The 6,232-nt window shown below is 40.1% G+C and overlaps 1 protein-coding gene across 2 annotated transcripts in view; it reads left to right on the top strand.

The window, feature by feature from the left end:
• Positions 1-3,526: 3,526 nt before the first annotated feature.
• LOC144076137 (histone deacetylase 7-like) overlaps positions 3,527-6,232 on the top strand; it is a 36,460-nt gene continuing 33,754 nt past the window's right edge. Inside the window, exons 1-2 of one of the 2 annotated variants that reach the window (XM_077603762.1) lie at positions 3,527-3,623; positions 4,566-4,662. The gene's annotated coding sequence lies outside the window, so the exon portion shown is untranslated. The remainder of the gene's footprint in view (positions 3,624-4,565; positions 4,663-6,232) is intronic. The other variant, XM_077603763.1, reaches the window with a different exon arrangement.

The following is a 6,232-nucleotide window of genomic DNA, read 5'->3' as shown; positions in this document are numbered from 1 at the left end:
TTGTCTGATGTTTTGCAAATCAAAAATAAACACTTGTACAGTGCAGTTTGTTTCAGTGTCAGTTTTTGAAACTGGTTTCCTAGCCTTCCAGGAACTGAGCTTCTTTTACTTTAATGTAATCACACAGTACACCAGCTGAGTCACAAAAGTTTTATACAATGTGTGATAAAAGTACAGTGTGTTGTAATAATGATACCGATTGACTTGTTTAAAAAAAAAAACATATGGCCTCCCACTTCATTATGCCCAAAGTAAAAGTTAAGTAGACTTTTGGATGCATGTGGTGTTGCCTTTTTTCTTTTTTTCATTAGACTTCTTCACGCATACTCCCATTGATCCACATTGATTAGCAACAGCCTAACAATGTTATCAAAATAATTCAGAGACCTTTTTTACATTAAAAGTGGTGAAAAGACTAAAAGAAGGCAACTATAAACACTTGTACAGTGCAGTTTGTTTCAGTGTCAGTTTTTGAAACTGGGTTTCCTAGCCTTCAAGGAACTGAGCTTCTTTTACTTTAATGTAATCACACAGCACACCAGCTGAGTCACAAAAGTTTTATACAATATGTGTGATAAACACGTGTTGTAATAATGATACCGACTGACTTGTTTAAAAAAATAAATAAAATAAAATAAAACATATGGCCTCCCACCCCATTATGCCCAAAGTAAAAGTTAAGTAGACTTTTGGATGCTTGTGGTGTTGCCTTCTTTTTTCTTTTTTCCACTAGACTCTTCTTCATGCATACTCCCATTGATCCCCATTGATTAGCAACAGCCTAACAATGTTATCAAAAGAATTCAGAGACCTTTTGTACTTTAAAAGTGGTGAAAAGACTAAAAGAAGGCAATTATTTTCCTACATTTTTACTTTTAAATTCTGAGTGTAGCTGTCAAAGAATGACATTTGAAAATATGAATTGTTTATGGCTCTCTCTGTCAAAAAGGTTTCCCGACCCCTGATTTAAGCAATCTGGTTTCAATGTATGCATTCTACCTTATAGCCACTAGAGAGCAGTGTGTCTTTTCAATAAACCAAATATCTCTTTGGTGACCTGATGACCTGTGAAAAGGCCGGACGGTAGCGGTTGGCATCAGTTGGCCGGTGGCTGATCACATGACCACAAAGTTGTGGTGGCACGCAAGAGCGCACCCTCACTGAAGGCCTGTATCAAGCCACATGTGACATGTGAACAATATGCCGGATGAGATTGCAGCTCATCTCCGTCGACATCTCCCGCAGGCCGAGGAAAGAGTGAAATTGCATCGGGGGGGCGGGTGGCATATAGGGGGAACAAATAAATGGTTATCAGAGAAATCCAGTCCTCGTTCGACAGTTAATTGTCAGGCTTGGTGCGGAGCAGATGGGCTTGTTTTGCCTGCTGATAAGCTTGCTCTCCTCCGGTCCCCTCAAACCGTTGCATCTGCGCATGGAAAAGAGAGGCTCTGGTTGCAGCGACCCTAGGTGAGCACGTTCTGGCAGCCCCGGATCCCAGCAGAGTAAGAGAAACTGTACACCCAGTGCGCTGACGAGGGGCAGATTCCTGAAAGCACCTTCGCGTCCATATGTAATAAGAATCAGCCACTCTTCAGGTATGCAAAAGTCAGCCAGTATTCAAGGATGGCGGACATCTGTACATTCGTAAACAAAAATGCACTGGAATTTTTTAAGTTCAATGTCGCAGTTTAGCCCCTTTTTTTGCTCTGAATTGAAACCATTCGTTCAAAACTGGCTATGTCAATTTGTTGGCAATTGATTTATTCTCATCCCATCATCACTGAAATTTGGCCCTAATAATTCCTGCTGCTCTTTTTTTGTCTTATCTCACTTTTTATAGGTCCTCACAATGTTTATTTGCTGCCTGTACGTTTGCTACAATCACTGCATCAAAGATGTCACATTGATTGTTGCAAAGTAGTGCTTATGGATTAAAACACTGTCATATTTGTGTAGCTGAAGTGCAATGTTATGTTGTCCATTTTATGAATTTCTAGATGGATAGGTTGGGCTTCTTAAGTTGGGGAAGATTTATTATTAGTTTCATGTTGAAAATAAGCAACCAAATCAAATCTTTATTTTTTTTTCAATTCATAATGACAGGGAATAATAGTTATTAGCCGATTGTTATATTAAAACATTGAATCTACCATATACTCCAATACAAATTTACATTTAACAACTCTACAGGTCTGTGTAGAGTTTGCATGTTTTCAGATTTGATTTTTAATTCACTGGCTCAGAAAACACACAGCACTGACAACTTTAAAGACGTGAAATGAACCGAGGTGGTTTTTATCTGAGTGTCAGTGCAATGGAATTTTTCTCTCAGCCTCTAGGGTTACACGAAGACTCTTTCTTGGATGATTTTGGGGTGAGGCTGATTTTCTTGGGTACCTGATCAGTGAAGGTTTCCATAGTATTGTGTTTTCCGGCCAGCACAGGTTGTTGTGAGAACCTTAAATGTGTGTGTCTGTGTTTTTTTACGTTTATAAACCCAGTTTGAGATATGACTGTTGGAAATGGCACATACCCACTTACGGGCGTTGCTTTCCAGTAATAACAAGCCAGTGTGTGTGAGAGGGAGATAGTCAAGAGTTTCGTTTCAAACATAACAGCCAAACATAAAAAGATAATGTACAAAAAAATAAGAAGGGAAGCAAAACAATTCGTGTCACATTACAAATGCGAAGCACACATTGACCTTTTTCTTCACTGCGTGTCTATTGTTTGTGCGCTCGTTCAAATTGGAAGTTGGATGCCCTTTTTATGCGAGTCATCCAAATGTCATTAGGGCTAAAGCAAGCATGTGGTTTGGGTTCTGAATGTGAGGAACGCATGATCTTCTCTCAGGCCCACTGTGAGGACAACACTTTCTCACAAGAAGAAGGGAAGTAGAAAATGAGCTTTTAATGAATGTGTTGTCCATTTCCCTGCTTTGGAGCAATCATCTCATTCCTAGTGAATCCTTTTAAATAGTACACTCATAAATAATGTTAATACTGTAGTTAGTGGGGTAAAGTAATATATACAGGAATAAGTAATACATGCTGGAATAGGAGTTACGGATATTAATCTCATTTTCTGAACCGCTTTATCCTCATTAGGGTCGCGGGCGAATATTAATGACAAAGGATTTCAACCCAATTCTTCTGTATAATTCAGTTTTTCAGTCAATTTCATAAACTGGAATGGGTTTGTAATCATTACCTGCCATGATTGGTGATGAAATGATCGCTGCCAGGCTTGTTTCTGTTGATTTTATGGGCTTTTCTTGTTTTCTGGTTATAAAAATGACAGACCTAGATGTTGCTGCATGTGCATGCGGCATGCACAAATGTAGGACATGCACACACACACTATACCAGTTTGTTTACTGACTTTCTACCCCAGGGGTGGCCAAGTCCGGTCCCCCAGAGCCCCTATCCAGTCTGTTTTCCATGTCCCCCCTCCACCAACACACCTGAATCAAATAATCAGGTTCAGTATGAAGCTTCTGGACAGCTTGCTGATGAGTTGATCATTTGATTCAGGTGTGGTAGAGGAGGGAGATATGGAAAACAGACTGGATAGGGGGTCTTGAGGACTAACTTGGCCACCCCTGTTCTACCCACTTCAGTCATGTGAGTTCTAAAATGGCTTAGCAGACACTAAACATACTACAAAATATAGGATTTAGGGTGGAACTTTTCCAAAGTATTCCTATGCGACACAGTTTGAAATAAGAATGTTGTTTTCATTCTATTCTTGTGAGACAATGTAACATTTTAGCAGCTGTAACCTCATTGGCTTCAATGTGCATACATGTGTAGAATAACTTAAAATTTTAAAGCACAGTATTTGTTTGTGCATGTGTGTGTTTGGGTGAAATAGTAGAACACAGCATCAGTAATGTAATTTTTTTTATTTTTTTAACTATCCAAATGAATGGGTCCACCCCGATCAGAACCGCTTGGAATGTCTTGCTAAAGCAGCCACATAACAACTAAGAAAATCTTAAAATGTCCCACTGAGAGTTCTCATTGGGTTACTCTCACAATATGAGTAAAGTCAACAGATGAATGGAAAGAATAACTTCACACCTGACCATTTTCTCAGTATTATTTTACAGTTCACTCATGTACACAGAAAGCCAAAATATTTCTATCAGTCCACAGTCTAGTTTTGAGAGAACTGAACTGTACCAAAGTTGACTCGTGACAAGCGTGCAAATTCCCATTTTCTCCTCTTCTATTAAGAAAAAGAAAAATCATTCATAGTAATTTAAGAAAAGTGGAAATATTCTTAATTTTTGTAAACAAAAAAACCCCCAAAAACTTAATTTTATCAGATTCATGACATTAAGTGAGTTGCTTTGTATTTTATTTTCAATTGAATTATTGCTTTTATGGCCTCTATTGTCATTGCACACAGCGTTGTAAAGCACACCACCTTTTTGCATACTTTTGTTTGCAGTTTAACATTTGCGGAGGTGGAAACTATACATATGGTGTATACTGCGCCATTCTGTGTGGCTTATTGACTATACGGCAGATAGAGTCTAGCTGTGTGTGTGTGTGTTTTAGTGTGTTTGTACATGCACCTGGATGCAGGGGACCTCTGTCGAGCTTGTGGTGTCTGTGGTCCCCCTCGTAGCCTACATACACTGAAGATGGCATACAGGTAAGAAACGAGGTAGTATTACATTTTGCCACTAATTTATAGTACATTTAAAAAAATAGGACTACATTGAACATGAATCATCTTTTTGTGAATATGTTATGATTTACTGTATGAAAAAACATCACTCATTGATCTCACGAACTCTGAGTTCATGAAAAGCATTCTGGGAAGTGGAAATGCTAAACTACTTTTCATGACATTTTAAATTCAATGTATGTAAACTGAAAACCGGAAACCCCAAGTTCGGGCTGTGGTGTGCAAAAATTTTGCTTGGTTATGAGACAGGTGGTGCAGGTGTTCTCCCATACGCAGAACACCCACATTTCTCTTCGAGAGCTTCATGTTTGGTCTTAAAACTTAGGTTTAAGTTAACAAAAATGGGTTTTCACTTCACTGTAAATTTAAGGCTTACACAGCCCTTAAAGTGTTAGGCATGTAGTAAAATGTACTTCAGCAAAAATGTGTATTTTACATGAATGTTTTGGTCAAAACTAAAGAATTTGGACCTTCTTCACTAGGGTGCCCTTATTGATTTTTTTTCCCACCCGAGTTCCTAAGACTGTTTGGCCAAGAAATAAGAGGCACAACCTCCGCAAGAATGGGTCTGCAACAACAGCTGAGCGAAACATCTGTCAGGCGTCCACCAGAATGGTCTGGGCTTGATTTAATACGAGTAATACATTTGTGCGTTAGAATTTAAAAAAAAGGTTCTCTGAACTGTTTTCCCACCATCTTTCTTCAGCTGTACCTCTTCTGTGAATGGACTAAGACCAGACCCTCCACTCGCTATACAGCTGTTCTCTTGCCTCACCCTTGCGCATTCTTTGCTTCTTGGAGCTTGTCAGGGGCCCACCATTGGCCTTCCTGCTTAGTTTATGTGTGTGAGAGAAAGAAAGAGCCGATGTAATAATGTAAGAGGGAGTCGGAGCCTGAAGGACAGAGTCCAGCTGCATGGCAGCCTGCCATCTACCTAAAAAATACACTCTCCCACAGCTGTTTGTCTCTTGCCAATTACCCCTGTTCATTCAGTTCCACCCATCACCACCTTCCTACTTTTGCTATTTTTAGCATGAGAGAGGAAGAGTAGAGTTGGAGGCGAACCCCCCCCCCCCGCCTTCCTTCATCACATCATGCCTTTATATTTTCTCCCTTCCTCTCTCTGTGTCCCACTCCGCAGACTTCCCTTCCTCCGCCTCCCCTACCTTTTTGGCCACTGGAGCAGGTAATATACTTGGGAATGTTAAACAAAGGAAAAGTGCGACACAAAAACAGGCATGGCCCTACAAACAACAAAGCAATTAGGCAATGTTTGGTCTGGCCGGGACAAGCATGACCTTTCAGGAAACTCCTTTCCTGTGGAGAGAGTTCGGTGAACCATTCGGCCTGATTGGAGTTGCACATTCTTGAAGGTGTTTCAGCGCGTCTCTTCCAGAAGTCAGCAAGGCATACTACATACTTTGTTTTATCAAGAAAGACAATGACCTTTTGGTGAAAGGTGGTGAGCACGTCAGCCTCATAATTCTGGGGTCGAGCGTTCGATTCCCGGTCGCTCCTCACTGTGTGGAGTTTG

Source organism: Stigmatopora argus, chromosome 6 (genome assembly GCF_051989625.1).
Source record: "Stigmatopora argus isolate UIUO_Sarg chromosome 6, RoL_Sarg_1.0, whole genome shotgun sequence".
Taxonomy (NCBI): domain Eukaryota; kingdom Metazoa; phylum Chordata; class Actinopteri; order Syngnathiformes; family Syngnathidae; genus Stigmatopora; species Stigmatopora argus.
Note: the sequence above shows the minus strand (reverse complement) of the source record. Positions and strands in the feature narration are given on the sequence as shown.